Source organism: Stigmatopora nigra, unplaced genomic scaffold (genome assembly GCF_051989575.1).
Source record: "Stigmatopora nigra isolate UIUO_SnigA unplaced genomic scaffold, RoL_Snig_1.1 HiC_scaffold_24, whole genome shotgun sequence".
In the NCBI taxonomy this organism is placed as follows: domain Eukaryota; kingdom Metazoa; phylum Chordata; class Actinopteri; order Syngnathiformes; family Syngnathidae; genus Stigmatopora; species Stigmatopora nigra.
The window spans coordinates 2,551,539-2,578,629 of record NW_027551603.1 but is presented as its reverse complement, the minus strand read 5'-3'; the positions used below and the strand labels follow the sequence as shown (position 1 = coordinate 2,578,629).

General features: G+C 47.5%; 75 pseudogenes; all 75 read left to right on the top strand.

The window, feature by feature from the left end:
- The first annotated feature begins 320 nt into the window (after positions 1 to 320).
- Positions 321 to 439, top strand: LOC144188897 (5S ribosomal RNA; annotated as a pseudogene).
- A 56-nt stretch (positions 440 to 495) lies between these two features.
- Positions 496 to 614, top strand: LOC144190767 (5S ribosomal RNA; annotated as a pseudogene).
- Positions 615 to 670: 56 nt separating this feature from the next.
- LOC144184486 (5S ribosomal RNA) lies at positions 671 to 789 on the top strand (annotated as a pseudogene).
- A 56-nt stretch (positions 790 to 845) lies between these two features.
- On the top strand, positions 846 to 964 carry LOC144183407 (5S ribosomal RNA; annotated as a pseudogene).
- Positions 965 to 1,020: 56 nt separating this feature from the next.
- Positions 1,021 to 1,149, top strand: LOC144182681 (5S ribosomal RNA; annotated as a pseudogene).
- Positions 1,150 to 1,205: 56 nt separating this feature from the next.
- On the top strand, positions 1,206 to 1,324 carry LOC144188619 (5S ribosomal RNA; annotated as a pseudogene).
- Positions 1,325 to 1,380: 56 nt separating this feature from the next.
- Positions 1,381 to 1,499, top strand: LOC144190557 (5S ribosomal RNA; annotated as a pseudogene).
- A 56-nt stretch (positions 1,500 to 1,555) lies between these two features.
- Positions 1,556 to 1,674, top strand: LOC144190199 (5S ribosomal RNA; annotated as a pseudogene).
- Positions 1,675 to 1,730: 56 nt separating this feature from the next.
- On the top strand, positions 1,731 to 1,849 carry LOC144190161 (5S ribosomal RNA; annotated as a pseudogene).
- A 56-nt stretch (positions 1,850 to 1,905) lies between these two features.
- On the top strand, positions 1,906 to 2,034 carry LOC144183529 (5S ribosomal RNA; annotated as a pseudogene).
- A 56-nt stretch (positions 2,035 to 2,090) lies between these two features.
- On the top strand, positions 2,091 to 2,209 carry LOC144182166 (5S ribosomal RNA; annotated as a pseudogene).
- Positions 2,210 to 2,265: 56 nt separating this feature from the next.
- Positions 2,266 to 2,384, top strand: LOC144188618 (5S ribosomal RNA; annotated as a pseudogene).
- A 56-nt stretch (positions 2,385 to 2,440) lies between these two features.
- Positions 2,441 to 2,559, top strand: LOC144184485 (5S ribosomal RNA; annotated as a pseudogene).
- A 56-nt stretch (positions 2,560 to 2,615) lies between these two features.
- Positions 2,616 to 2,734, top strand: LOC144191726 (5S ribosomal RNA; annotated as a pseudogene).
- A 56-nt stretch (positions 2,735 to 2,790) lies between these two features.
- On the top strand, positions 2,791 to 2,919 carry LOC144182680 (5S ribosomal RNA; annotated as a pseudogene).
- A 56-nt stretch (positions 2,920 to 2,975) lies between these two features.
- On the top strand, positions 2,976 to 3,094 carry LOC144188617 (5S ribosomal RNA; annotated as a pseudogene).
- A 56-nt stretch (positions 3,095 to 3,150) lies between these two features.
- LOC144181992 (5S ribosomal RNA) lies at positions 3,151 to 3,269 on the top strand (annotated as a pseudogene).
- Positions 3,270 to 3,325: 56 nt separating this feature from the next.
- Positions 3,326 to 3,444, top strand: LOC144182557 (5S ribosomal RNA; annotated as a pseudogene).
- Positions 3,445 to 3,500: 56 nt separating this feature from the next.
- On the top strand, positions 3,501 to 3,619 carry LOC144182248 (5S ribosomal RNA; annotated as a pseudogene).
- A 56-nt stretch (positions 3,620 to 3,675) lies between these two features.
- Positions 3,676 to 3,804, top strand: LOC144182679 (5S ribosomal RNA; annotated as a pseudogene).
- Positions 3,805 to 3,860: 56 nt separating this feature from the next.
- LOC144188616 (5S ribosomal RNA) lies at positions 3,861 to 3,979 on the top strand (annotated as a pseudogene).
- A 56-nt stretch (positions 3,980 to 4,035) lies between these two features.
- On the top strand, positions 4,036 to 4,164 carry LOC144182678 (5S ribosomal RNA; annotated as a pseudogene).
- A 56-nt stretch (positions 4,165 to 4,220) lies between these two features.
- On the top strand, positions 4,221 to 4,339 carry LOC144181990 (5S ribosomal RNA; annotated as a pseudogene).
- Positions 4,340 to 4,395: 56 nt separating this feature from the next.
- LOC144182556 (5S ribosomal RNA) lies at positions 4,396 to 4,514 on the top strand (annotated as a pseudogene).
- A 56-nt stretch (positions 4,515 to 4,570) lies between these two features.
- On the top strand, positions 4,571 to 4,689 carry LOC144182247 (5S ribosomal RNA; annotated as a pseudogene).
- Positions 4,690 to 4,922: 233 nt separating this feature from the next.
- Positions 4,923 to 5,041, top strand: LOC144189510 (5S ribosomal RNA; annotated as a pseudogene).
- A 7,578-nt stretch (positions 5,042 to 12,619) lies between these two features.
- On the top strand, positions 12,620 to 12,738 carry LOC144183972 (5S ribosomal RNA; annotated as a pseudogene).
- Positions 12,739 to 12,794: 56 nt separating this feature from the next.
- Positions 12,795 to 12,913, top strand: LOC144186590 (5S ribosomal RNA; annotated as a pseudogene).
- Positions 12,914 to 12,969: 56 nt separating this feature from the next.
- LOC144183970 (5S ribosomal RNA) lies at positions 12,970 to 13,088 on the top strand (annotated as a pseudogene).
- Positions 13,089 to 13,144: 56 nt separating this feature from the next.
- LOC144187459 (5S ribosomal RNA) lies at positions 13,145 to 13,263 on the top strand (annotated as a pseudogene).
- A 56-nt stretch (positions 13,264 to 13,319) lies between these two features.
- On the top strand, positions 13,320 to 13,448 carry LOC144186285 (5S ribosomal RNA; annotated as a pseudogene).
- A 56-nt stretch (positions 13,449 to 13,504) lies between these two features.
- Positions 13,505 to 13,643, top strand: LOC144185897 (5S ribosomal RNA; annotated as a pseudogene).
- Positions 13,644 to 13,699: 56 nt separating this feature from the next.
- Positions 13,700 to 13,818, top strand: LOC144191515 (5S ribosomal RNA; annotated as a pseudogene).
- Positions 13,819 to 13,874: 56 nt separating this feature from the next.
- LOC144186853 (5S ribosomal RNA) lies at positions 13,875 to 13,993 on the top strand (annotated as a pseudogene).
- A 56-nt stretch (positions 13,994 to 14,049) lies between these two features.
- LOC144186818 (5S ribosomal RNA) lies at positions 14,050 to 14,178 on the top strand (annotated as a pseudogene).
- A 56-nt stretch (positions 14,179 to 14,234) lies between these two features.
- On the top strand, positions 14,235 to 14,363 carry LOC144183935 (5S ribosomal RNA; annotated as a pseudogene).
- Positions 14,364 to 14,419: 56 nt separating this feature from the next.
- LOC144188108 (5S ribosomal RNA) lies at positions 14,420 to 14,538 on the top strand (annotated as a pseudogene).
- Positions 14,539 to 14,594: 56 nt separating this feature from the next.
- On the top strand, positions 14,595 to 14,713 carry LOC144189389 (5S ribosomal RNA; annotated as a pseudogene).
- Positions 14,714 to 14,769: 56 nt separating this feature from the next.
- LOC144183500 (5S ribosomal RNA) lies at positions 14,770 to 14,888 on the top strand (annotated as a pseudogene).
- Positions 14,889 to 14,944: 56 nt separating this feature from the next.
- On the top strand, positions 14,945 to 15,063 carry LOC144190275 (5S ribosomal RNA; annotated as a pseudogene).
- Positions 15,064 to 15,119: 56 nt separating this feature from the next.
- Positions 15,120 to 15,238, top strand: LOC144189644 (5S ribosomal RNA; annotated as a pseudogene).
- A 56-nt stretch (positions 15,239 to 15,294) lies between these two features.
- On the top strand, positions 15,295 to 15,413 carry LOC144191356 (5S ribosomal RNA; annotated as a pseudogene).
- A 56-nt stretch (positions 15,414 to 15,469) lies between these two features.
- On the top strand, positions 15,470 to 15,588 carry LOC144183937 (5S ribosomal RNA; annotated as a pseudogene).
- Positions 15,589 to 18,475: 2,887 nt separating this feature from the next.
- Positions 18,476 to 18,594, top strand: LOC144191643 (5S ribosomal RNA; annotated as a pseudogene).
- Positions 18,595 to 18,650: 56 nt separating this feature from the next.
- On the top strand, positions 18,651 to 18,779 carry LOC144186281 (5S ribosomal RNA; annotated as a pseudogene).
- Positions 18,780 to 18,835: 56 nt separating this feature from the next.
- LOC144190160 (5S ribosomal RNA) lies at positions 18,836 to 18,954 on the top strand (annotated as a pseudogene).
- A 56-nt stretch (positions 18,955 to 19,010) lies between these two features.
- On the top strand, positions 19,011 to 19,138 carry LOC144191620 (5S ribosomal RNA; annotated as a pseudogene).
- A 56-nt stretch (positions 19,139 to 19,194) lies between these two features.
- Positions 19,195 to 19,313, top strand: LOC144182252 (5S ribosomal RNA; annotated as a pseudogene).
- A 56-nt stretch (positions 19,314 to 19,369) lies between these two features.
- LOC144191763 (5S ribosomal RNA) lies at positions 19,370 to 19,488 on the top strand (annotated as a pseudogene).
- Positions 19,489 to 19,544: 56 nt separating this feature from the next.
- Positions 19,545 to 19,663, top strand: LOC144188247 (5S ribosomal RNA; annotated as a pseudogene).
- A 56-nt stretch (positions 19,664 to 19,719) lies between these two features.
- Positions 19,720 to 19,848, top strand: LOC144184136 (5S ribosomal RNA; annotated as a pseudogene).
- A 56-nt stretch (positions 19,849 to 19,904) lies between these two features.
- Positions 19,905 to 20,023, top strand: LOC144191395 (5S ribosomal RNA; annotated as a pseudogene).
- A 56-nt stretch (positions 20,024 to 20,079) lies between these two features.
- LOC144191762 (5S ribosomal RNA) lies at positions 20,080 to 20,198 on the top strand (annotated as a pseudogene).
- A 56-nt stretch (positions 20,199 to 20,254) lies between these two features.
- LOC144182951 (5S ribosomal RNA) lies at positions 20,255 to 20,383 on the top strand (annotated as a pseudogene).
- A 56-nt stretch (positions 20,384 to 20,439) lies between these two features.
- On the top strand, positions 20,440 to 20,558 carry LOC144184248 (5S ribosomal RNA; annotated as a pseudogene).
- Positions 20,559 to 20,614: 56 nt separating this feature from the next.
- On the top strand, positions 20,615 to 20,733 carry LOC144182723 (5S ribosomal RNA; annotated as a pseudogene).
- Positions 20,734 to 20,789: 56 nt separating this feature from the next.
- On the top strand, positions 20,790 to 20,908 carry LOC144191503 (5S ribosomal RNA; annotated as a pseudogene).
- A 56-nt stretch (positions 20,909 to 20,964) lies between these two features.
- LOC144181804 (5S ribosomal RNA) lies at positions 20,965 to 21,083 on the top strand (annotated as a pseudogene).
- A 56-nt stretch (positions 21,084 to 21,139) lies between these two features.
- Positions 21,140 to 21,248, top strand: LOC144186518 (5S ribosomal RNA; annotated as a pseudogene).
- Positions 21,249 to 21,304: 56 nt separating this feature from the next.
- Positions 21,305 to 21,423, top strand: LOC144181737 (5S ribosomal RNA; annotated as a pseudogene).
- Positions 21,424 to 21,479: 56 nt separating this feature from the next.
- On the top strand, positions 21,480 to 21,608 carry LOC144186908 (5S ribosomal RNA; annotated as a pseudogene).
- Positions 21,609 to 21,664: 56 nt separating this feature from the next.
- Positions 21,665 to 21,783, top strand: LOC144189747 (5S ribosomal RNA; annotated as a pseudogene).
- Positions 21,784 to 21,839: 56 nt separating this feature from the next.
- LOC144190609 (5S ribosomal RNA) lies at positions 21,840 to 21,958 on the top strand (annotated as a pseudogene).
- A 56-nt stretch (positions 21,959 to 22,014) lies between these two features.
- LOC144186759 (5S ribosomal RNA) lies at positions 22,015 to 22,133 on the top strand (annotated as a pseudogene).
- Positions 22,134 to 22,189: 56 nt separating this feature from the next.
- On the top strand, positions 22,190 to 22,318 carry LOC144185476 (5S ribosomal RNA; annotated as a pseudogene).
- A 56-nt stretch (positions 22,319 to 22,374) lies between these two features.
- Positions 22,375 to 22,493, top strand: LOC144189432 (5S ribosomal RNA; annotated as a pseudogene).
- Positions 22,494 to 22,724: 231 nt separating this feature from the next.
- LOC144191828 (5S ribosomal RNA) lies at positions 22,725 to 22,843 on the top strand (annotated as a pseudogene).
- A 56-nt stretch (positions 22,844 to 22,899) lies between these two features.
- LOC144190920 (5S ribosomal RNA) lies at positions 22,900 to 23,018 on the top strand (annotated as a pseudogene).
- Positions 23,019 to 23,074: 56 nt separating this feature from the next.
- LOC144190021 (5S ribosomal RNA) lies at positions 23,075 to 23,193 on the top strand (annotated as a pseudogene).
- A 56-nt stretch (positions 23,194 to 23,249) lies between these two features.
- Positions 23,250 to 23,378, top strand: LOC144186603 (5S ribosomal RNA; annotated as a pseudogene).
- Positions 23,379 to 23,434: 56 nt separating this feature from the next.
- On the top strand, positions 23,435 to 23,553 carry LOC144184440 (5S ribosomal RNA; annotated as a pseudogene).
- A 56-nt stretch (positions 23,554 to 23,609) lies between these two features.
- LOC144187345 (5S ribosomal RNA) lies at positions 23,610 to 23,728 on the top strand (annotated as a pseudogene).
- A 56-nt stretch (positions 23,729 to 23,784) lies between these two features.
- LOC144189912 (5S ribosomal RNA) lies at positions 23,785 to 23,903 on the top strand (annotated as a pseudogene).
- A 56-nt stretch (positions 23,904 to 23,959) lies between these two features.
- On the top strand, positions 23,960 to 24,078 carry LOC144190718 (5S ribosomal RNA; annotated as a pseudogene).
- Positions 24,079 to 24,134: 56 nt separating this feature from the next.
- LOC144187707 (5S ribosomal RNA) lies at positions 24,135 to 24,253 on the top strand (annotated as a pseudogene).
- The last annotated feature ends 2,838 nt before the right edge of the window (positions 24,254 to 27,091 follow it).

The window sequence follows — 27,091 nt, the reverse complement described above, 5'->3', positions numbered from 1 at the left end:
CAGATGTGCAGTCCATTTGCAGCGTCCAGAAGTAAAACAACATGTGAAAATTGAGTGTATAGAGTGCAAAAAGTCTTACTGCAATCAAGCTGACTTTACTCCTTTGTTATTATTGCTGACTCAAAGACAAATACCAATTTGGCCTGAAATGCACAAAAGTAAAACATAGCTGTATATATTCCTGCCTTTCCCCCCTCTTTTATAACCTGAATATTCCAACTGACTTTGAATAATGTCAAATCCTAATTGATTTGGGTAGCAGGTGTAGAAGGTCGAATTAATACTTTAGCTCATGGGTGTCCATCTGCAAGAGCAGTACCGCTCACGGCCATACCACCCTGAAAAGGCCTGATCTCGTCCGATCTCAGAAGCCAAGCATGGTTTGGCCTGGTTAGTACCTGATTGGGAGACCGCTTGGGAATACCAGGTGCTGTGAGCATTATACCCCGCATCTTTTTCGCCATTTCATGGGTGTCCATCTGCTACTGCAGTACCGCTCACGGCCATACCACCCTGAAAAGGCCCGATCTCGTCCGATCTCGGAAGCCAAGCATTGTTCGGCCTGTATAGTACCTGATTGGGAGACCGCTTGGGAATACCAGGTGCTGTGAGCATCATACCCCGCATCTTTTTCGACATTTCATGGGTGTCCATCTGCTAGTGCAGTACCGCTCACGGCCATACCACCCTGAAAAGGCCCGACCTCGTCCGATCTCGGAAGCCTAGCATGGTTCGGCCTGTTTAGTACCTGATTGGGAGACCGCTTGGGAATACCAGGTGCTGTGAGTATCATACCCCGCATCTTTTTCGACATTTCATGGGTGTCCATCTGCAAGAGCAGTACCGCTCACGGCCATACCACCCTGAAAAGGCCCGATCTCGCCCGATCTCGGAAGCCAAGCATGGTTCAGCCTGGTTAGTACCTGATTGGGAGACTGCTTGGGAATACCAGGTGCTGTGAGCATCATACCCCGCATCTTTTTCGACATTTCATGGGTGTCCATCTGCAAGAGCAGTACCGCTCACGGCCATACCACCCTGATAAGGCCCGATCTCGCCCGATCTCGTCCGATCTCGGCAGCCAAGCATGGTTCGGCCTGGTTAGTACCTGATTGGGAGACCGCTTGGGAATACCAGGTGCTGTGAGCATCATACCCCGCATCTTTTTCGACATTTCATGGGTGTCCATCTGCAAGAGCAGCACCGCTCACGGCCATACCACCCTGAAAATGCCCGATCTCGTCCGATCTCGGAAGCCAAGCATTGTTCGGCCTGTATAGTACCTGATTGGGAGACCGCTTGGGAATACCAGGTGCTGTGAGCATCATACCCCGCATCTTTTTCGACATTTCATGGGTGTCCATCTGCATGGGCAGTATCGCTCACGGCCATACCACCCTGAAAAGGCCCGATCTCGTCCGATCTCGGAAGCCAAGCATGGTCCGGCCTGGTTAGTACCTGATTGGGAGACCGCTTGGGAATACCAGTTGCTGTGAGCATCATACCCCGCATCTTTTTCGACATTTCATGGGTGTCCATCTGCAAGAGCAGTACCGCTCACGGCCATACCACCCTGAAAAGGCCCGATCTCGTCCGATCTAGGAAGCCAAGCATGGTTCGGCCTGGTTAGTACCTGATTGGGAGACCGCTTGGGAATACCAGGTGCTGTGAGCATCATACCCCGCATCTTTTTCGACATTTCATGGGTGTCCATCTGCTAGTGCAGTACCGCTCACGGCCATACCACCCTGAAAAGGCCCGATCTCGCCCGATCTCGGAAGCCAAGCATGGTTCGGCCTGTTTAGTACCTGATTGGGAGACCGCTTGGGAATACCAGGTGCTGTGAGCATCATACCCCGCATCTTTTTCGACATTTCATGGGTGTCCATCTGCAAGAGCAGTACCGCTCACGGCCATACCACCCTGAAAAGGCCCGATCTCGCCCGATCTCGTCCGATCTCGGCAGCCAAGCATGGTTCGGCCTGTTTAGTACCTGATTGGGAGACCGCTTGGGAATACCAGGTGCTGTGAGCATCATACCTCGCATCTTTTTCGACATTTCATGGGTGTCCATCTGCAAAAGCAGTACCGCTCACGGCCATACCACCCTGAAAAGGCCCGATCTCGCCCGATCTCGGCAGCCAAGCATTGTTCGGCCTGGTTAGTACCTGATTGGGAGACCGCTTGGGAATACCAGGTGCTGTGAGCATCATACCCCGCATCTTTTTCGACATTTCATGGGTGTCCATCTGCCAGAGCAGCACCGCTCACGGCCATACCACCCTGAAAATGCCCGATCTCGTCCGATCTCGGAAGCCAAGCATTGTTCGGCCTGTATAGTACCTGATTGGGAGACCGCTTGGGAATACCAGGTGCTGTGAGCATCATACCCCGCATCTTTTTCGACATTTCATGGGTGTCCATCTGCTAGTGCAGTACCGCTCACGGCCATACCACCCTGAAAAGGCCCGACCTCGTCCGATCTCGGAAGCCTAGCATGGTTCGGCCTGTTTAGTACCTGATTGGGAGACCGCTTGGGAATACCAGGTGCTGTGAGTATCATACCCCGCATCTTTTTCGACATTTCATGGGTGTCCATCTGCAAGAGCAGTACCGCTCACGGCCATACCACCCTGAAAAGGCCCGATCTCGCCCGATCTCGGAAGCCAAGCATGGTTCAGCCTGGTTAGTACCTGATTGGGAGACCGCTTGGGAATACCAGGTGCTGTGAGCATCATACCCCGCATCTTTTTCGACATTTCATGGGTGTCCATCTGCAAGAGCAGTACCGCTCACGGCCATACCACCCTGATAAGGCCCGATCTCGCCCGATCTCGTCCGATCTCGGCAGCCAAGCATGGTTCGGCCTGGTTAGTACCTGATTGGGAGACCGCTTGGGAATACCAGGTGCTGTGAGCATCATACCCCGCATCTTTTTCGACATTTCATGGGTGTCCATCTGCAAGAGCAGCACCGCTCACGGCCATACCACCCTGAAAATGCCCGATCTCGTCCGATCTCGGAAGCCAAGCATTGTTCGGCCTGTATAGTACCTGATTGGGAGACCGCTTGGGAATACCAGGTGCTGTGAGCATCATACCCCGCATCTTTTTCGACATTTCATGGGTGTCCATCTGCTAGTGCAGTACCGCTCACGGCCATACCACCCTGAAAAGGCCCGATCTCGTCCGATCTCGGAAGCCTAGCATGGTTCGGCCTGTTTAGTACCTGATTGGGAGACCGCTTGGGAATACCAGGTGCTGTGAGTATCATACCCCGCATCTTTTTCGACATTTCATGGGTGTCCATCTGCAAGAGCAGTACCGCTCACGGCCATACCACCCTGAAAAGGCCCGATCTCGCCCGATCTCGGAAGCCAAGCATTGTTCGGCCTGTTTAGTACCTGATTGGGAGACCGCTTGGGAATACCAGGTGCTGTGAGCATCATACCCCGCATCTTTTTCGACATTTCATGGGTGTCCATCTGCTAGTGCAGCACCGCTCACGGCCATACCACCCTGAAAAGGCCCGATCTCGCCCGATCTCGGAAGCCAAGCATGGTTCGGCCTGGTTAGTACCTGATTGGGAGACCGCTTGGGAATACCAGGTGCTCTGAGCATCATACCCCGCATCTTTTTCGACATTTCATGGGTGTCCATCTGCAAGAGCAGTACCGCTCACGGCCATACCACCCTGATAAGGCCCGATCTCGCCCGATCTCGTCCGATCTCGGCAGCCAAGCATGGTTCGGCCTGGTTAGTACCTGATTGGGAGACCGCTTGGGAATACCAGGTGCTGTGAGCATCATACCCCGCATCTTTTTCGACATTTCATGGGTGTCCATCTGCAAGAGCAGCACCGCTCACGGCCATACCACCCTGAAAATGCCCGATCTCGTCCGATCTCGGAAGCCAAGCATTGTTCGGCCTGTATAGTACCTGATTGGGAGACCGCTTGGGAATACCAGGTGCTGTGAGCATCATACCCCGCATCTTTTTCGACATTTCATGGGTGTCCATCTGCAAGAGCAGTACCGCTCACGGCCATACCACCCTGATAAGGCCCGATCTCGCCCGATCTCGTCCGATCTCGGCAGCCAAGCATGGTTCGGCCTGGTTAGTACCTGATTGGGAGACCGCTTGGGAATACCAGGTGCTGTGAGCATCATACCCCGCATCTTTTTCGACATTTCATGGGTGTCCATCTGCAAGAGCAGTACCGCTCACGGCCATACCACCCTGAAAAGGCCCGATCTCGTCCGATCTCGGAAGCCTAGCATGGTTCGGCCTGTTTAGTACCTGATTGGGAGACCGCTTGGGAATACCAGGTGCTGTGAGTATCATACCCCGCATCTTTTTCGACATTTCATGGGTGTCCATCTGCAAGAGCAGTACCGCTCACGGCCATACCACCCTGAAAAGGCCCGATCTCGCCCGATCTCGGAAGCCAAGCATTGTTCGGCCTGTTTAGTACCTGATTGGGAGACCGCTTGGGAATACCAGGTGCTGTGAGCATCATACCCCGCATCTTTTTCGACATTTCATGGGTGTCCATCTGCTAGTGCAGCACCGCTCACGGCCATACCACCCTGAAAAGGCCCGATCTCGCCCGATCTCGGAAGCCAAGCATGGTTCGGCCTGGTTAGTACCTGATTGGGAGACCGCTTGGGAATACCAGGTGCTCTGAGCATCATACCCCGCATCTTTTTCGACATTTCATGGGTGTCCATCTGCAAGAGCAGTACCGCTCACATGGCCATACCACCCTGAAAAGGCCCGATCTCCTCCTATCTCGGAAGCCAAGCATGGTTCGGCCTGGTTAGGCCCTGATTGGGAGACCGCTTGGGAATACCAGGTGCTGTGAGCTTCATACCCCGCATCTTTTTCGATATTTCATGGGTGTCCATCTGCAAATGCAGTACCGCTCACGGCCATACCACCCTGAAAAGGCCCGATCTCGTCCGATCTCGGAAGCCAAGCATGATTCGGCCTGGTTAGTACCTGCTTGGGAGACCGCTTGGGAATACCAGGTGCTGTGAGCATCATACCCCGCATCTTCTTCGACATTTCATGGGTGTCTGTTGGGTTTGTTCTGTTTTACTATTATAATAGTTATATTAATTCATTTCTTCATTAAATCATTCTCTTTCTTTTCTCTGTATTAATTCATTACTTTGTTAAATCATTCTCTTTCTGTTTTTCAAAAGTGTTGAGGTCACACCAAGTCATCTTTAACCTGGACAGCCTGTTCCAGGATGGTTATACAGATAATCCACCCAATCTGGGTCCTTGAGATTTGGTGGGCCCTTGGTGACGAGGACAGGGCTATTCGGACAATAACAAGAATATTGTTATCGTTATGTAACCGTACACTTCGGGTTTTTCTGTATGTAACGATTATATGATTATGATTATATTATATGATTCTTAGGTCAAGGAGGTTGTATAATTACTCTAATCTACATGTTGTTAGGTCTAGTCCCTGTTTTTGTTATTAGTAAAATACTTTGATTGTTATTGTAGTCCCAGATGTTGTTTTTACTCATACGTGATGGAATGATCAACAACTCTGTAACTTGTGACCATAAGAATGGGACGAAAACGTCTATTCGGGAAGACGTTCGGAAGTTGTAAGGTGACACTTGCTGTAACGCTCCCCTCCGGAGGCTTTTATCTGTTGTATCCATTTCTATTTAATTAAATGTCAATAATTGAATAAGATGTCTTCCTGCAGTTATTGATAATTACGGACGAAGGTAATTATTAATGAACCTGACATTTTGGTCCTTCTGAGCCATGGAGGTCAATATACCGGAGCGAGAACCCAGGCGCTGCTGTTCGACATCTGGTAAGTGACCGTGCGCACGGCGTCTTCAAAACCCTTGGTGGGCCGGAGTTTTTCGACGGGGGCGCCTGGATTCTCGGCGGTTGAAGACTTTTCCTGCTGGAGGGAGACATCTGATGGATCTCGGGTAAGTCCACATTAATGTCTGCATGTTGTGAAGGTGTTTCCAAATGCGTTAAAGGGACATTGTATGTGAGGTCCATTGTTGGGCTGGTTTCGCGTCCTGGGTGACGGCGATAAAACCCTGTGTTTATACTAGTCAATGGCAGGTACGGTGGGGCACTTTGCTGGAAAGTGTCCTGTGTCTCAGGGGTAGGCACGAATATATTGTACTAGAGGTACAATATTGGGGCCGGGGAGTGTCCTGTGTCTAAAGGGTAGGCACGAATATACGTTGTATGGTGTTTGTGTGGTTTCTGCAGTAAAATTAGGAAAGGCCTAGGAGATACAGTCGATACAGTCGAATAGATAATAATAATATTAATAATAATAATAAATAATAGAGTTAACTGTGTGAGGCACACGAACTCACTACAAAAAATAAAAGTAAAATATGGGAAACACGTGTTGTAAGGCGGGTTTGGATGACGATCCAAAAAATACGTCTAACTTGTAAGGATTGGAAAAAATTGGAAAGACAAAGCGCTTTAAAAATATTACACAGCTATATTTATGGATAAATAAATATGGGTTTGCTGGCCAGCTTAAAATGCATAGAATGCAGGATAATATATGCACTAATGCATAGAGGTAATATACATATATAAATAATATGTGAGTGGATAAAAGTGTAACAGCTTGTTCCACAGACACTAATGGCAAAATAAGGCCGGGGAGAAGTTAAAAATACTATTTTGGGAAAATAGTGGGGGCTCCCTCGGATAACGGGGATATATTTAAGACCGTGGCTGCGGGAAAGTACTGTTTGGTAAGGAAAAAATAGCGGGGCCTCCTCGGCTGACGGGGAAAATATTTACCGAGATAGGTGACGGGCGCGGAGGAAGTTTAACAAAAATAAAGGGAGCTAGAAAATTAATGGGGACACTGGTATTTGATTTGGTTAATCCGGGTATGACGTTTTGTGATTACAATAAATTGGGTTTTTTTTGTGATGCTTGGGCTTGTATAACAACAATTAGAATGGTTATTTCCAAGTGCGGGTGGTGCTTTGTTAATATAACCTATATGTACTGTCAATTTACAGCAATGTGATGGCTTATTGCAGCTTGGTTTTTGATCCCGTCCGCTAACGGGAAGATGGTGTTTAAAAAGACAAAAGAATATATACAAAATGATCATTTAAATTTTAGCAGGGAATGTCACCTGTGTTTTTATTATGCTCTAGACTTGCCAAAAAATGTGTCAACTGCGGGGGAAGCGTTTCTGGTGCAGCGGCTGCTGATTAGATGGGAGTGAAACATGTGGGCCGCGGGGCAGACGATTTAACTGTGTTGGGCTTTCGGGAGCGTTCGGACCGTGTAAACAACTAAAATTTTGTGATCCCTTCCGTGAAGACATTATAATAATAATAATTGGCCTTGGGGGTGCTGAAGCAAACTTGAGGGCAGAAAATGGGTTTTTGCCATATTGTTGTGCTTGCAGCATACATATTCTGGATATATGGGGTCTTGGAAAAATATTGTGATGTAGTTGAATATCGGAAGAGGGGTTAATTTGACGTTTTAATGGTTGTCTTCTCTAAAAAGCGTTGTATTTGGGCACAGGGAAAAAGCTGGTTTGTAAACATAAGATAACAATGCTGTTTTCGCAGCAAGAGTGGAGGTCATAGTTAACGGCTAATTGCGTTTTCTGTTTGGACTTTTCAGAATAAGAACAATACATGGTCTGCAAGAAATGCAAGGTTATGCGGATGCTTTCGCATTGATATTTTGGGTTTTAAAATGAAATGTATTAAGAGGATAGAAAATCTGTTTAGTAAAAGGTTGATTTGGTAAAAAGCTTTGGATTTGGGAAATAGACCAAAATAGTCATTTTTGAGCAATTGTGGATTTCAAAGGGCTCTTAGTTAAAGGAAACTAGCTTTTGGAGGATAAAATAATATTAATACTATTTCAGAATTTTTTGATTATTCAAAATACTTTAATCCAGGAGGTTGGCTGTTTAAAAGAAAAAAAGGCCAGGATGACAAAATTTACAAAATTATGGTATATTGGTGACGATAAGGTTTTTAAAACATTAAAGTTTGTAATTAGGAATTGTCTAACAAAAGGTTGATTTCTCTAATTTAATTGTTGTAGATTTTTGTTTTGGTAACAGGCTATGGGAAATGACTCTTGTCTTAAGTAAACATCATATGAGGTGATTTACAAAGTATAGTAGGTATTGAATTATTTGGCTGTTAACGACATCAGATGGGAAATTTACAATGCAATAGTGGCATGATAAAATTAATGGCATTCATCCAAATAATTAGGTGAATTGTAAATAAAATAATTGGTTTAGGATGAGCATATTTTCCCTAAGAATGGAGTAACATGGAATGTTTTTCAAAGTGCACTTGAAAGAACATTGTCTGTTGTCCTGGCGGGAGGAAATATGCTTTGTCACAGGTCATATTGGTGACTTTAAGGATATTACGGATTGGATAAGCATTGGTCAATTGATACAACCAAATAACGTTGCTTTTTACTGCTTTAAGGGCATGCAAATTGGTGAGAACTTTAGCAACGATGGGGTTAATACGCCTGAATGTTACAGTGATAACGAGTGGCAATATCAAGCTTAGATAAGGGAGGGAAAGGAGAAATTCTCCAAATTCCAGAATCTGGCTTAGAAACAGGTTATGTTAGTCGTTTTGGGTTTTTGACAGGATGTGGTAGTACATTAATTCTGGGAAATTTTGGGAAATTGGGGACCCCATATCTAAAACAAGTAGGCGTCATGTTGTATAAATTAGGCGTGGATGAATTTGTTTTACAAATGGGGGAGATTATCTTATCACCTGAAACAAGTAGAAACAAAATTGGATGGCCGCATTAAAAGGTGATTGGCATGCTATTAGAGGAAATTGGGATTTTCCAAAAACCTGATAGGGGGCCATTAGGTCATGGCGGCTGTGAAAATAAAAACCTTAGATGTGAAACTATTGCCACCTCAATTCGGGGAACAAACAGCTAAACTGATAGCATTAAAGAGGATATAACTTTGTGTGAAACTTGAAGGAAATTTTTTACAAACGGTTAAAATGCTAGAGTGGGGGTGTGTATATTAAAGGATCTACTAATGAATGCGGGGTGGATCCAGACTTTCCGGAATGTGGGGTATTCATGGCGTCCTCGAGAATTTGTGGATTTTCTCCGGGTACTCCAGTTTACTCCCACAAAATGAAATTATGGATGCTAGACTGGTTGAACACACTAAATTCTTTTTTTTATGAGTGTGAGCGTGAATGATAGTTTGTCTTTTTGTGTTTTTTGATTGGCAGACCACCGAGACATAATCTATCAATAAAAGATCAATAAAGAAAATAATTTGGGCTTGAGTCAAGGGAAGACCTATGTCTCGACAAGGGGGAGGTGGCCTTGCTACAACGGCACTACAAGGCTTAGGGTTTAAATCTATATGCATACCCACATATCCATTTCAAAAAAATACATATAGATTTTATTTTATTTTATTAGATCATATGGATATCATTCCACGATATGGAATTCCAGAAACTATTTATAGTGATAATGGCTCCCATTTTGTTAATATAATAGTTGTCTACCATCCACAATTGGCGGACCTTATATGAAGTCCTGTTTGGTAGACCTTACAAATTGTTATTATTCACCACACAATGACAATTGGATGATGAGGCGAATCTATCAGAGAAAAAAAAACGCACACACCAAATTTAGACTATCAGAGGGAGATTTTGCTTCTTAACAGGAAACGGACGAAGCGACGGTGATTCTTGAAGACTGGATGCTGATAAGCAGCATAAAAGAAGAAACATCGGAGCAACGCAAAGTGGGAGGGTCCTTGTTACTGAAAGGGGACACGGATGCACCTTTCCCACAGTAAGAAGGTTGTCTAAATTGAAACGTTTCAAGAGGAAAACTCCCTAAACAAAGACAAAAAGTCATGTTGAAAACAATTATTGCTTTTGGGGCAATGAGATTAATGATGATTGTGATTCTATTCCTTTCCACAGTAGGGTTGTTTTCTCCAGTTGGAGAAAAAGGCGGAGGCGTTTCAATTGAGGATACACCTTCTTACGGGAGGGTAAACCGAGAAACATACACATTTACATTTAATTAACATTACCTACTAAATCAAATTTCCAAAATGAAAATATATATTTGGACTCGGCGACGTCCCGGTTGCCATACAAAGGGGCAATCTATGGTGGGAAATATGTGTGGTACATTAACAGCAAAAAATTGAAGATTGGGAAAAGCCTTGTTGCAGAAATTGGTCAAGATTGGAAAGCTTGGACTGACATATTAACCTGTGAAAATGTATTTCTGAAACAGGGATTTCCCAAACGGGGGATAATTGGGCGCTGTTAATGGAGTGTAAAGAGGACAAGCACTAGGTGGAGCTACTTTGGTAAAAGGGTGGTCTCAATTGAAACATTGAGGGGACGGGTAAAATAAACTTTCTGACTTAATAAAATACGGGAAACACCAATATTAATTGAAAAGATTATTGCTCAGCAAGCAATACCATAAAACTATAGGGAACTCTTTTATATTGGGTTTGACGTCTCCATATAGTTTCAATTGAGACTAAACCATCTTACAAAAGATTAGGATAACCTACCAGACAAGGGAAAAAACGATGGGGTCTAACAACTCCCTCAATCACCATTCTTTTGGGGAAAAGTGTTTTTACAAATGAAAAAACGTGTCCTACTTGGCAAGAAAAAAAAAAATATATTGAAACAGTGTTTATCCTGTTACGCAGTAAATAGGAAGTCAATTTTTCCACTGTTTAATCATTTTACCTGCTTAAACCTTACAGGGCATGGTCTGAAGCTGGGGGCGATAAATGACGTGGTGTACCGGCGTTCTAAAACAAACTACACCCCTGATACCACGTTCTGGCCTATGGTGGCGGGGTGGTAGATAAATTATACGACTCCTGCCGAAACGCGGCAGGACTAGGTACTTTGGTCTCACTGCTCTTACCGATGTCTGTTTTTCCATCCACAGTGGAGGAGATACAATTGGCGGCTCATAATTCGGCTGAAGGGTCGACCCTCCCGACATCGTCGAGAGGCATGGAGGGAAGGAGATCCAACATACATTGATGCGATTGGCATCCCCTGGGGCGTACCAGATGAGTATAAGCTGGCTAATCAGATCGCAGCAGGTTGGGAGTCTATCTTCCTTCTAATCACCCCAAACAAAAATGTGGATAGAATAAATTACTTACATTACAATGTTCAAAACTTGGAAATTATACTGAACAGGGATTTGTGGCCATGAAGGAACAACTGGCAGCTACCAGTCTGATGGCGTTCCAGAATCGCATAGCGGTGGATATGATCCTTGAAACAGGGGGCGTGTGTGCAATGTTTGGAAAACAATGTTGCACCTTCATACCGAACAACGCGTCACCCAGTGGATCTCTCACCAGGGCCATTACTGGCCTGCAAACACTGAACCGCAATATGCAAGAGCACTCTGGAGTAGATACGTCCGCATTGTCAGATTGGTGGGATAAGACCTTTGGAAAATCTAAAGATTTGGCTACATCCTTCGTGGTTACTATAGGCACAATTACCGCTATCCTAACATTGTGTGGGTGATGTAGTATCCCCTGTTTGCGCTCCTTGCTAAGCCGACTTATAACTACTGCAATTGCCCCTACAAATTCTAAAGTACATGAGTTGTATCTTATGGGACGGTTTGGGGAAAGCAGTGAGGTCCAGGAGTACGGTAAATCCGAGGACCAATTGGACGAATATAATTATGTTTTTTCTCTTTCAGACCAGCCATGGGAGTAAGGAGTAGGCGGGAAAAATCACAGTCACCCGACATTACCATTTAGTGATTACTAAGAAATGACTAATAACATACATATTATAAAAACGGGGGAATGTTGGGTTTGTTCTGTTTTACTATTATAATAGTTATATTAATTCATTTCTTTATTAAATCATTCTCTTTCTTTTCTCTGTATTAATTCATTACTTTGTTAAATCATTCTCTTTCTGTTTTTCAAAAGTGTTGAGGTCACACCAAGTCATCTTTAACCTGGACAGCCTGTTCCAGGATGGTTATACAAACAATCCACCCAATCTGGGTCCTTGAGATTTGGTGGGCCCTTGGTGACGAGGACAGGGCTATTCGGACAATAACAAGAATATTGTTATCGTTATGTAACCGTACACTTCGGGTTTTTCTGTATGTAACGATTATATGATTATGATTATATTATATGATTCTTAGGTCAAGGAGGTTGTATAATTACTCTAATCTACATGTTGTTAGGTCTAGTCCCTGTTTTTGTTATTAGTAAAATACTTTGATTGTTATTGTAGTCCCAGATGTTGTTTTTACACATACGTGATGGAATGATCAACAACTCTGTAACTTGTGACCATAAGAATGGGACGAAAACGTCTATTCGGGAAGACGTTCGGAAGTTGTAAGGTGACACTTGCTGTAACGCTCCCCTCCGGAGGCTTTTATCTGTTGTATCCATTTCTATTTAATTAAATGTCAATAATTGAATAAGATGTCTTCCTGCAGTTATTGATAATTAAGGACGAAGGTAATTATTAATGAACCTGACAGTGTCCATCTGCTAGTGCAGTACCGCTCACGGCCATACCACCCTGAAAAGGCCCGATCTCGTCCGATCTCGGAAGCCAAGCATGGTTAGACTTGTTTAGTACCAGATTGGGAGACCGCTTGGGAATACCAGGTGCAGCGAGCATCATACCCCGCATCTTTTTCGACATTTCATGGGTGTCCATCTGCTAGTGCAATACCGCTCACGGCCATACCACCCTGAAAAGGCCCGATCTCGTCCTGTCTCGGCAGCCAAGCATGGTTTGGCCCGTTTAGTACCTGATTGGGAGACCGCTTGGGAATACCAAGTGCTGTGAGCATCATACCCCGCATCTTTTTCGACATTTCATGGGTGTCCATCTGCTGGTGCAGTACCGCTCACGGCCATACCACCCTGAAAAGGCCCGATCTCGTCCGATCTCGGAAGCCAAGCATGGTTAGACTTGTTTAGTACCAGATTGGGAGACCGCTTGGGAATACCAGGTGCAGCGAGCATCATACCCCGCATCTTTTTCGACATTTCATGGGTGTCCATCTGCAAGAGCAGTACCGCTCACGGCCATACCACCCTGAAAAGGCCCGATCTCGTTCGATCTCGGAAGCCAAGCATGGTACGGCCTGGTTAGTACCTGATTGGGAGACCGCTTGGGAATACCGGGTGCTGTGAGCATCACACCCCGCATCTTTTTCGACATTTCATGGGTGTCCATCTGCAAGAGCAGTACCGCTCACGGTCATACCACCCTGAAAAGGCCCGATCTCGTCCGATCTCGTCCGATCTCGGAAGCCAAGCATGGTTCGGCCTGTTTAGTATCTGATTGGGAGACCGCTTGGGAATACCGGGTGCTGTGAGCATCACACCCCGCATCTTTTTCGACATTTCATGGGTGTCCATCTGCAAGAGCAGTACCGCTCACGGCCATATCACCCTGAAAAGGCCCGATCTCGTCCGATCTCGTCCGATCTCGTCCGATCTCGGAAGCCAAGCATGGTTCGGCCTGTTTAGTACCTGATTGGGAGACCGCTTGGGAATACCAGGTGCTGTGAGCATCATACCCCGCATCTTTTTCGACATTTCATGGGTGTCCATCTGCAAGAGCAGTACCGCTCACGGCCATACCACCCTGAAAAGGCCCGATCTCGTCCGATCTCGGAAGCCAAGCATGGTTCGGCCTGGTTAGTACCTGATTGGGAGACCGCTTGGGAATACCAGGTGCTGTGAGCATCATACCCCGCATCTTTTTCGACATTTCATGGGTGTCCATCTGCAAGAACAGTACCGCTCACGGCCATACCACCCTGAAAAGGCCCGATCTCGTCCGATCTCGGCAGCCAAGCATGGTTCGGCCTGGTTAGTACCTGATTGGGAGACCGCTTGGGAATACCAGGTGCTGTGAGCATCATACCCCTCATCTTTTTCGACATTTCATGGGTGTCCATCTGCAAGAGCAGTACCGCTCACGGCCATACCACCCTGATAAGGCCCGATCTCGCCCGATCTCGTCCGATCTCGGCAGCCAAGCATTGTTCGGCCTGGTTAGTACCTGATTGGGAGACCGCTTGGGAATACCAGGTGCGGTGAGCATCATACCCCGCATCTTTTTCGACATTTCATGGGTGTCCATCTGCAAGAGCAGTACCGCTCACGGCCATACCACCCTGATAAGGCCCGATCTCGTCCGATCTCGTCCGATCTCGGCAGCCAAGCATGGTTCGGCCTGGTTAGTACCTGATTGGGAGACCGCTTGGGAATACCAGGTGCTGTGAGCATCATACCCCGCATCTTTTTCGACATTTCATGGGTGTCCATCTGCAAAAGCAGTACCGCTCACGGCCATACCACCCTGAAAAGGCCCGATCTCGTCCGATCTCGGAAGCCAAGCATGGTTCGGCCTGGTTAGTACCTGATTGGGAGACCGCTTGGGAATACCAGGTGCTGTAAGCATCATACCCCGCATCTTTTTCGACATTTCATGGGTGTCCATCTGCAAAAGCAGTACCGCTCACGGTCATACCACCCTGAAAAGGCCTGATCTCGTCCGACCTCGGAAGCCAAGCATGGTTCGGCCTGGTTAGTACCTGATTGGGAGACCGCTTGGGAATACCAGGTGCTGTGAGCATCATACCCCGCATCTTTTTCGACATTTCATGGGTGTCCATCTGCTAGTGCAGTACCGCTCACGGCCATACCACCCTGAAAAGGCCCGATCTCGCCCGATCTCGGAAGCCAAGCATGGTTAGACTTGTTTAGTACCAGATTGGGAGACCGCTTGGGAATACCAGGTGCTGTGAGAACCATGCCCCGCATCTTTTTCGACATTTCATGGGTGTCCATCTGCTAGTGCAGTACCGTTCACGGCCATACCACCCTGAAAAGGCCCGATCTCGTCCGATCTCGGAAGCCGAGCATGGTTCGGCCTGGTTAGTACCTGATTGGGAGACCGCTTGGGAATACCAGGTGCTGTGAGCATCATACCCCGCATCTTTTTCGACATTTCATGGGTGTCCATCTGCAAGAGCAGTACCGCTCACGGCCATACCACCCTGAAAAGGCCCGATCTCCTCTGATCTCGGAAGCCAAGCATGGTTCGGCCTGTTTAGTACCTGATTGGGAGACCGCTTGGGAATACCAGGTGCTGTGAGCAGCATACCCCGCATCTTCTTCGACATTTCATGGGTGTCCAACTGCAAAAGCAGTACCGCTCACGGCCATACCACCCTGAAAAGGCCCGATCTCGTCCGATCTCGGAAGCCAAGCATGGTTCGGCCTGGTTAGTACCTGATTGGGAGACCGCTTGGGAATACCAGGTGCAGCGAGCATCATACCCCGCATCTTTTTCGACATTTCATGGGTGTCCATCTGCAGGAGCAGTACCGCTCACGGCCATACCACCCTGAAAAGGCCCGATCTCGTTCGATCTCGGAAGCCAAGCATGGTACGGCCTGGTTAGTACCTGATTGGGAGACCGCTTGGGAATACCAGGTGCTGTGAGCATCATACCCCGCATCTTTTTCGACATTTCATGGGTGATCTATCTGAAATCCAGATCAAATTCTGGATTTCAGATAGATCAGTTGTCATCATGCACCTTTTACCAAGACTGGACCTATAGTAGGACTTAGATGGAGAGCTATCTTAAAAAGAACATGTCCTCATTACTTGGGGGAGAAACAAAGGATCCAAAATCACTCAGAGCTGTGAGGAGTGGTTGGATTGCCTTTCCTGGCATGACGTCACGATAACTATCAGCTGTCACTAATTACGTGATTAGATTATTTTTGGTATTTAAGCATTATGATTTTCTGTGGACGCGGTTGGATCGACTGGTTAAGTTCTGGTTTCGTTTCCTGTTAATCCTCGTAGTAATTGCTGTTTCCATTGACGCCACGCCGCATGTTCAGTTCGTTTGTAATGAGTGGTCAAGCCAAGTTGTTTAAGTTATGTTACCCCGTTTATTAAATCAACCAACAAGAGCTACAGATCTGCCTCACCTTTCCAATTACTTCGGCGACTCTGCATCTGGGTTCAACTTACCCTACGATCGCGTCGCACTACGCGGCGAAATCGTAACAGCACGATCCAACCATTATGGACCCAGCGGAGCGCCACCCACGCTCGCGCCGACGCACTCGGCGACGCAAACCATCCACCTCGAAGACACCGGACTGCTTGGAATGTATAAGAAACCCCTCAGAATCGTTTAGGAATTTTGTAATGGACACACCGTGGTGCGGGGCTCTCAGGCACATCATTTCTAGAGATGAGCCACAGCTGGTAGAAGAGTTAGAGCCGCAGCGTACTCATACGCCCCACCACTGCTATGCACGTCGCCCTGGGAAGCCTTTACCGTTTCATCATGATGCCCAGGTGCGTACAACCACCAGAGAGCGCCCAAGTTATCTTATGCCTTTGCCCAGAGGAATTGATTCACCATGGAGGGAGCCTGAAGATTCTGGTGAGGAGGACACCCGTTGAGGAAGTTCCCCACGGCCAGCAGCGTGGCCAGGATCTTCTTGAAGGTCCGGTTGCCGGCCAGCTGCTCCATGCCCAACTTCAGGTCAAACAGGGGCTCGGCGATCTCCTGCTCGAGTGCCTCATAGTTGAGTTTGAAAGACCAAAGCTGCAGGCGGGGGGTCAAGGCGCTGACGGAAGCCAGGCCCGAGAGGAATTCCTCGGCCGTCCCCAGGGGAACGTCGGGATTGGCCGAGCGAGCCTCGCGGATCTTCTGCTTCTCCTCCTCTGTGGGCGTCATGCTCAGGATCTTCTCCACACCCTCCTTGTTGATGGCAAAGTCGTCAAAGTTGAGGATGGCGCTCTTGATGACGTGAACGGCGGGCAGGACCGTCATCCCGATGTTGATGGCGGTGCTCCGCTTGGAGTCCAGAACCAGGATCTCGGACTTTTTGCTCTCTGGCGCTTTCTTGGCCCATGGCGTCTCTTTGGCCCTGGACTCAAAGAGGTGCTCCAGCTTCCCCATGTCCACTTGGACCTTGTCCAGTGACGCCAAAAATAATCTAATCACGTAATTAGTGACAGCTGATAGTTATCGTGACGTCATGCCAGGAAAGGCAATCCAACCACTCCTGACAAGAGCATCAAATAAAGACAATTTGTCGGTCTTTCGGGAACAGATTTTCTTGAAAAATAACCCTTTCGCTATGATTTCTAGAATTTTACTGACATAATGCAAGTGCATTCGCAGCTAGCCCTCAGAGATAAAATGAGTTGGATTTCCATCTCCAACAATACCAGCCGATATGTTATTTGAGGTTCTTGATCTGAATGAATTAAATGACCTCCGGTATGCAGTACAACTGTAGAGCAATTACTTTAAATTATGTTCATTCTTTTCGTCCCTACCTTTCCACATAGCCTCCTTACTGTCATTATTTGTTCCTTGGGAGAGAGTCCGATTAGGTCGAGGTTTGAAAGGGCAGGTCACTAATAATAGCGCCGCTGAAAATAATCTCGAAAATGCCACTGGTCTTTAATTAAGATTCCTAATCTATTGGAAAATAATTTAAATGTCGGAAGATACTTTCATTAACTCATTGGCTATCGTTGACAAAACAAGTCGTCCAATTTAGCGGAGTAGGAGAGATGGCAGCAGATAAATAATTCATTTGCTGCCGCCCTCGCATTTGATTGGATGTGATGAACTAGGTAAAATTCACAGCAGGATTAAAAAAAAGGCACATGTTTGGATCTTTATAATCATGATTTTTTTCCCTATTCATGTTCTTGTAACTTTCCATGTACTTTCATTTTGTGTGGCTCCCTGCTGCTCCTAGTCTGATTCTTTGTGGTTATGTCATGGTCATATATTGTGTCATCATTTCATAGAAGGATTTTACTTGGAAAAATGATAATGAAATGGAAAAGGCTATGTCTGTAGGCAAAGGTGTTTGGTTGTTGGCTCATAGAAGGGGAAAGATGGCAAATACAATATTAGAGGCAAAGAAAAGTGAAGAGCAAGATTGAAAACGGGGTCTGTTCCACGGCATTTTGTCCCAGCCTCACAGTTCTAGGATTTAGGGTTGGAACCTAGGTTACTCACCACTGTGTTGAATTTGAATGTTCGAAACAGGCTTGCAAAGGTTTTCTCCTTCATTCTAAAAACCTGCAGGGTAAGCTAGTTGAATGCTCTAATATTCCCCTAGGTATGTGTTTGAGCATAAATTGTTGTCCGTCTCCTTCTGCTCTGTGATTGGCTGACCACAGATTCAGGGTTGTCCCCCGCCTGGTGCCTGTAGATAGCTGGGATAGGCCTTAGCACCCCCCGTGACCCTTGTGAGACCGCTTGGGAATAACAGGTGCTGTGAGAACCATGCCCCGCATCTTTTTCGACATTTCATGGGTGTCCATCTGCAAGAGCAGTACCGCTCACGGCCATACCACCCTGAGAAGGCCCGATCTCGTCCGATCTCGGAAGCCAAGCATAGTTCGGCCTGTTTAGTACCTGATTGGGAGACCGCTTGGGAATACCAGGTGCTGTGAGCATCATACCCCGCATCTTTTTCGACATTTCATGGGTGTCCATCTGCAAGAGCAGTACCGCTCACGGCCATACCACCCTGAAAAGGCCCGATCTCGTCCGATCTCATCCGATCCCGGAAGCCAAGCATGGTTCGGCCTGGTTAGTACCTGATTGGGAGACCACTTGGGAATACCAGGTGCTGTGAGAACCATGCCCCGCATCTTTTTCGACATTTCATGGGTGTCCATCTGCAAGAACAGTACCGCTCACGGCCATACCACCCTGAAAAGGCCCGATCTCGCCCGATCTCGGAAGCCAAGCATGGTTCGGCCTGTTTAGTACCTGATTGGGAGACCGCTTGGGAATACCAGGTGCTGTGAGCATCATACCCCGCATCTTTTTCGACATTTCATGGGTGTCCATCTGCAAGAGCAGTACCGCTCACGGCCATACCACCTTGATAAGGCCGATCTCGCCCGATCTCGTCCGATCTCGGAAGCCAAGCATGGTCCGGCCTGGTTAGTACCTGATTGGGAGACCGCTTGGGAATACCAGGTGCTGTGAGCATCACACCCCGCATCTTTTTCGACATTTCATGGGTGTCCATCTGCAAGAGCAGTACCGCTCACGGCCATACCACCCTGAAAAGGCTGGATCTCGTCCGATTTCAGAAGCCAAGCATGGTTCGGCCTGGTTAGTACCTGATTGGGAGACCACTTGGGAATACCAGGTGCTGTGAGCATCATACCCCGCATCTTTTTCGACATTTCATGGGTGTCCATCTGCAAGAGCAGTACCGCTCGTGGCCATACCACCCTGAAAAGGCCCGATCTCGTCCGATCTCGGAAGCCAAGCATGGTCCGGCCTGTTTAGTACCTGATTGGGAAACCGCTTGGGAATACCAGGTGCTGTGAGCATCATACCCCGCATCTTTTTCGACATTTCATGGGTGTCCATCTGCAAGAGCAGTACCGCTCACGGCCATACCACCCTGAAAAGGCCCGATCTCGTCCGATCTTGGAAGCCAAGCATGGTTCGGCCTGGTTAGTACCTGATTGGGAGACCGCTTGGGAATACCAGGTGCTGTGAGCATCATACCCCGCATCTTTTTCGACATTTCATGGGTGTCCATCTGCTAGTGCAGTACCGCTCACGGCCATACCACCCTGAAAAGGCCCGATCTCGTCCGATCTCGTCCGATCTTGGAAGCCAAGCATGGTTCGGCCTGGTTAGTACCTGATTGGGAGACCGCTTGGGAATACCAGGTGCTGTGAGCATCACACCCCGCATCCTTTTCGACATTTCATGGGTGTCCATCTGCAGGAGCAGTACCGCTCACGGCCATACCACCCTGAAAAGGCCGGATCTCGTCCGATTTCAGAAGCCAAGCATGGTTCGGCCTGGTTAGTACCTGATTGGGAGACCGCTTGGGAATACCAGGTGCTGTGAGCATCATACCCCGCATCTTTTTCGACATTTCATGGGTGTCCATCTGCAAGAGCAGTACCGCTCGTGGCCATACCACCCTGAAAAGGCCCGATCTCGTCCGATCTCGGAAGCCAAGCATGGTCCGGCCTGTTTAGTACCTGATTGGGAAACCGCTTGGGAATACCAGGTGCTGTGAGCATCATACCCCGCATCTTTTTCGACATTTCATGGGTGTCCATCTGCAAGAGCAGTACCGCTCACGGCCATACCACCCTGAAAAGGCCCGATCTCGTCCGATCTCGTCCGATCTCGGCAGCCAAGCATGGTTCGGCCTGGTTAGTACCTGATTGGGAGACCGCTTGGGAATACCAGGTGCTGTGAGCATCATACCCCGCATCTTTTTCGACATTTCATGGGTGTCCATCTGCAATTGCGGTACCGCTCACGGATATACCACCCTGAAAAGGCCCGATCTCGTCCGATCTCGGAAGCCAAGCATTGTTCGGCCTGTTTAGTACCTGATTGGGAGACCGCTTGGGAATACCAGGTGCTGTGAGCATCATACCCCGCATCTTTTTCGACATTTCATGGGTGTCCATCTGCAAGAGCAGTACCGCTCACGGCCATACCACCCTGAAAAGGCCCGATCTCGCCCGATCTCGGAAGCCAAGCATGGTTCGCCCTGTTTAGTACCTGATTGGGAGACCGCTTGGGAATACCAGGTGCTGTGAGCATCATACCCCGCATCTTTTTCGACATTTCATGGGTGTCCATCTGCAAGTGCAGTACCGCTCACGGCCATACCACCCTGAAAAGGCCCGATCTCGTCCGATCTCGGAAGCCAAGCATGGTTCGGCCTGGTTAGTACCTGATTGGGAGACCGCTTGGGAATACCAGGTGCTGTGAGCATCATGCCCCGCATCTTTTTCGACATTTCATGGGTGTCCATCTGCAAGGGCAGTACCGCTCACGGCCATACCACCCTGTTAAGGCCCGAACTCGCCCGATCTCGGAAGCCAAGCATGGTTCGGCCTGGTTAGTACCTGATTGGGAGACCGCTTGGGAATACCAGGTGCTGTGAGCATCATACCCCGCATCTTTTTCGACATTTCATGGGTGTCCATCTGCAAGAGCAGTACCGCTCACGGCCATACCACCCTGATAAGGCCCGATCTCGGAAGCCAAGCATGGTTCGGCCTGGTTAGTACCTGATTGGGAGACCGCTTGGGAATACCAGGTGCTGTGAGCATCATACCCCGCATCTTTTTCGACATTTCATGGGTGTCCATCTGCAAAAGCAGTACCGCTCACGGCCATACCACCCTGATAAGGCCCGATCTCGTCCGATCACGGAAGCCAAGCATGGTTTGGCCTGGTTAGTACCTGATTGGGAGACCGCTTGGGAATACTAGGTGCTGTGAGCATCATACCCCGCGTCTTTTTCGACATTTCATGGGTGTCCATCTGCAAGAGCAGTACCGCTCACGTCTATACCACCCTGAAAAGGCCCGATCTCGTCTGATCTCGTCCGATCTCGGAAGCCAAGCATGGTTCGGCCTGGTTAGTACCTGATTGGGAGACCGCTTGGGAATACCAGGTGCTGTGAGAACCATGCCCCGCATCTTTTTCGACATTTCATGGGTGTCCATCTGCAAGAGGAGTACCGCTCACGGCCATACCACCCTGAAAAGGCCCGATCTCGTCCGATCTCGGAAGCCAAGCATCGTTCGGCCTGATTAGTACCTGATTGGGAGACCGCTTGGGAATACCAGGTGCTGTGAGCATCATACCCCGCATCTTTTTCGACATTTCATGGGTGTCCATCTGCAAGAGCAGTACCGCTCACGGCCATACCACCCTGAAAAGGCCCGATCTCTTTCGATCCCGGAAGCCAAGCATGGTTTGGCCTGGTTAGTACCTGATTGGGAGACCGCTTGGGAATACCAGGTGCTGTGAGCATCATACCCCGCATCTTTTTCGACATTTCATGGGTGTCCATCTGCAAGAGCAGTACCGCTTACGGCCATACCACCCTGAAAAGGCCCGATCTCGTCCGATCTCGGCAGCTCAGCATGTGTCGGCCTGGTTAGCACCTGATTGGGAGACCGCTTGGGAATACCAGGTGCTGTGAGCATCATGCCCCGCATCTTTTTCGACATTTCATGGGTGTCCATCTGCAAGAGCAGTACCGCTCACGGCCATACCACCCTGAAAAGGCCTGATCTCGTCCGATCTCGTCCGATCTCGGAAGTCAAGCATGGTTCGGCCTGTTTAGTACCTGATTGGGAGACCGCTTGGGAATACCAGGTGCTGTGAGAACCATGCCCCGCATCTTTTTCGACATTTCATGGGTGTCCATCTGCAAGAGCAGTACCGCTCACGGCCATACCACCCTGAAAAGGCCCGATCTCATCTGATCTCGGCAGCCAAGCATAGTTCGGCCTGGTTAGTACCTGATTGGGAGACCGCTTGGGAATACCAGGTGCTGTGAGCATCGTAACCCGCATCTTTTTCGACATTTCATGGGTGTCCATCCGCAAGAGCAGTACCGCTCACGGCCATACCACCCTGAAAAGGCCCGATCTCGTCCGATCTCGGCAGCCCAGCATGTGTCGGCCTGGTTAGTACCTGGTTGTGAGACCGCTTGGGAATACCAGGTAATGTGAGCATCATACCCCGCATCTTTTTCGACATTTCATGGGTGTCCATCTGCTAGTGCAGTACCGCTCATGGCCATACCACCCTGAAAAGGCCCGATCTCGTCCGATCTCGGCAGCCAAGCATGGTTCGGCCTGTTTAGTACCTGATTGGGAGACCGCTTCGGAATACCAGGTGCTGTGAGCATCATACCCCGCATCTTTTTCGACATTTCATGGGTGTCCATCTGCTAGTGTAGTACCGCTCATGGCCATACCACCCTGAAAAGGCCCGATCTCGTCCGAACTCGGCAGCCAAGCATGGTTCGGCCTGTTTAGTACCTGATTGGGAGACCGCTTTGGAATACCAGGTGCTGTGAGCATCATACCCCGCATCTTTTTCGACATTTCATGGGTGTCCATCTGCTAGTGCAGTACCGCTCACGGCCATACCACCCTGAAAAGGCCTGATCTCGTCCGATCTTGGAAGCCAAGCATGGTTCGGCCTGGTTAGTACCTGATTGGGAGACCGCTTGGGAATACCAGGTGCTGTGAGCATCATACCCCGCATCTTTTTCGACATTTCATGGGTGTCCATCTGCTAGTGCAGTACCGCTCACGGCCATACCACCCTGAAAAGGCCCGATCTCGTCCGATCTCGTCCGATCTAGGAAGCCAAGCATGGTTCGGCCTGTTTAGTACCTGATTGGGAGACCGCTTGGGAATACCAGGTGCTGTGAGCATCATACCCCGCATTTTTTTCGACATTTCATGGGTGTCCATCTGCTAGTGCAGTACCGCTCACAGCCATACCACCCTGAAAAGGCCCGATCTCGCCCGATCTCAGAAGCCAAGCATGTTTCGGCCTGGTTAGTACCTGATTGGGAGACCGCTTGGGAATACCAGGTGCTGTGAGCATCATACCCCGCATCTTTTTCGACATTTCATGGGTGTCCATCTGCAAGAGCAGTACCGCTCACGGCCATACCACCCTGAAAAGGCCCGATCTCGTCCGATCTCGGAAGCCAAGCATGGTTGGGCCTGTTTAGTACCTGATTGGGAGAGCGCTTGGGAATACCAGGTGCTGTGAGCATCATACCCCGCATCTTTTTCGACATTTCATGGGTGTCCATCTGCAAGAGCAGTACCGCTCATGGCCATACCACCCTGAAAAGGCCCGATCTCATCCGATCTCGGCAGCCAAGCATAGTTCGGCCTGGTTAGTACCTGATTGGGAGACCGCTTGGGAATACCAGGTGCTGTGAGCATCATAACCCGCATCTTTTTCGACATTTCATGGGTGTCCATCTGCAAGAGCAGTACCGCTCACGGCCATACCACCCTGAAAAGGCCCGATCTCGTCCGATCTCGGAAGCCAAGCATCGTTCGGCCTGTTTAGTACCTGATTGGGAGACCGCTTGGGAATACCAGGTGCTGTGAGCATCTTGCCCCGCATCTTTTTCGACATTTCATGGGTGTCCATCTGCAAGGACAGTACCGCTCACGGCCATACCACCCTGAAAAGGCCCGATCTCGTCCGATCTCGGAAGCCAAGCATGGTTCGGCCTGTTTAGTACCTGATTGGGAGACCGCTTGGGAATACCAGGTGCTGTGAGCATCATACCCCGCATCTTTTTCGACATTTCATGGTGTTGGGTTTGTTCTGTTTTACTATTATAATAGTTATATTAAATTCATTTCTTTATTAAATCATTCTCTTTCTTTTCTCTGTATTAATTCATTACTTTGTTAAATCATTCTCTTTCTGTTTTTCAAAAGTGTTGAGGTCACACCAAGTCATCTTTAACCTAGACAGCCTGTTCCAAGATGGTTATACAAACAATCCACCCAATCTGGGTCCTTGAGATTTGGTGGGCCCTTGGTGACGAGGACAGGGCTATTCGGACAATAACAAGAATATTGTTATCGTTATGAAACCGTACACTTCGGGTTTTTCTGTATGTAACGATTATATGATTATGATTATATTATATGATTCTTAGGTCAAGGAGGTTGTATAATTACTCTAATCTACATGTTGTTAGGTCTAGTCCCTGTTTTTGTTATTAGTAAAATACTTTGATTGTTATTGTAGTCCCAGATGTTGTTTTTACTCATACGTGATGGAATGATCAACAACTCTGTAACTTGTGACCATAAGAATGGGACGAAAACGTCTATTCGAGGAGACGTTCGGAAGTCGTAAGGTGACGCTTGCTGTAATGCTCCCCTCCGGAGGCTTTTTATCTGTTGTATCCATTTCTATTTAATTAAATGTCAATAATTGAATAAGATGTCTTCCTGCAGTTATTGATAATTACGGACGAAGGTAATTATTAATGAACCTGACATTTTGGTCCTTCTGAGCCATGGAGGTCAATATACCGGAGCGAGAACCCAGGCACTGCTGTTCGACATCTGGTAAGTGACCGTGCGCACGGCGTCTTCAAAACCCTTGGTGGGCCGGAGTTTTCGACGGGGGCGCCTGGATTCTCGGCGGTTGAAGACTTTTCCTGCTGGAGGGAGACATCTGATGGATCTCGGGTAAGTCCACATTAATGTCTGCATGTTGTGAAGGTGTTTCCAAATGCGTTAAAGGGACATTGTATGTGAGGTCCATTGTTGGGCTGGTTTCGCGTCCTGGGTGACGGCGATAAAACCCTGTGTTTATACTAGTCAATGGCAGGTACGGTGGGGCACTTTGCTGGAAAGTGTCCTGTGTCTCAGGGGTAGGCACGAATATATTGTACTAGAGGTACAATATTGGGGCCGGGGAGTGTCCTGTGTCTAAAGGGTAGGCACGAATATACGTTGTATGGTGTTTGTGTGGTTTCTGCAGTAAAATTAGGAAAGGCCTAGGAGATACAGTCGATACAGTCGAATAGATAATAATAATATTAATAATAATAATAAATAATAGAGTTAACTGTGTGAGGCACACGAACTCACTACAAAAAAAAAAATAAAAGTAAAATATGGGAAACACGTGTTGTAAGGCGGGTTTGGATGACGATCCAAAAAATACGTCTAACTTGTAAGGATTGGAAAAAATTGGAAAGACAAAGCGCTTTAAAAATATTACACAGCTATATTTATGGATAAATAAATATGGGTTTGCTGGCCAGCTTAAAATGCATAAAATGCAGGATAATATATGCACTAATGCATAGAGGTAATATACATATATAAATAATATGCGAGTGGATAAAAGTGTAACAGCTTGTTCCACAGACACTAATGGAGGTAATATACATATATAAATAATATGTGAGTGGATAAAAGTGTAACAGCTTGTTCCACAGACACTAATGGCGAAATAAGGCCGGGGAGAAGTTAAAAAATACTATTTTGGGAAAATAGTGGGGGCTCCCTCGGATAACGGGGATATATTTAAGACCGTGGCGGCGGGAAAGTACTGTTTGGTAAGGAAAAAATAGCGGGGCCTCCTCGGCTGACGGGGAAAATATTTACCGAGATAGGTGACGGGCGCGGAGGAAGTTTAACAAAAATAAAGGGAGCTAGAAAATTAATGGGGACACTGGTATTTGATTTGGTTAATCCGGGTATGACGTTTTGTGATTACAATAAATTGGGTTTTTTTGTGATGCTTGGGCTTGTATAACAACAATTAGAATGGTTATTTCCAAGTGCTGGTGGTGCTTTGTTAATATAACCTATATGTACTGTCAATTTACAGCAATGTGATGGCTTATTGCAGCTTGGTTTTTGATCCCGTCCGCTAACGGGAAGATGGTGTTTAAAAAGACAAAAGAATATATACAAAATGATCATTTAAATTTTAGCAGGGAATGTCACCTGTGTTTTTATTATGCTCTAGACTTGCCAAAAAATGTGTCGACTGCGGGGGAAGCGTTTCTGGTGCAGCGGCTGCTGATTAGATGGGAGTGAAACATGTGGGCCGCGGGGCAGACGATTTAACTGTGTTGGGCTTTCGGGAGCGTTCGGACCGTGTAAACGACTAAAATTTTGTGATCCCTTCTGTGAAGACATTATAATAATAATAATTGGCCTTGGGGGTGCTGAAGCAAACTTGAGGGCAGAAAATGGGTTTTTGCCATATTGTTGTGCTTGCAGCATACATATTCTGGATATATGGGGTCTTGGAAAAATATTGTGATGTAGTTGAATATCGGAAGAGGGGTTAATTTGACGTTTTAATGGTTGTCTTCTCTAAAAAGCGTTGTATTTGGGCACAGGGAAAAAGCTGGTTTGTAAACATAAGATAACAATGCTGTTTTCGCAGCAAGAGTGGAGGTCATAGTTAACGGCTAATTGCGTTTTCTGTTTGGACTTTTCAGAATAAGAACAATACATGGGCTGCAAGAAATGCAAGGTTATGCGAATGCTTTCGCATTGATATTTTGGGTTTTAAAATGAAATGTATTAAGAGGATAGAAAAAATCTGTTCAGTAAAAGGTTGATTTGGTAAAAAGCT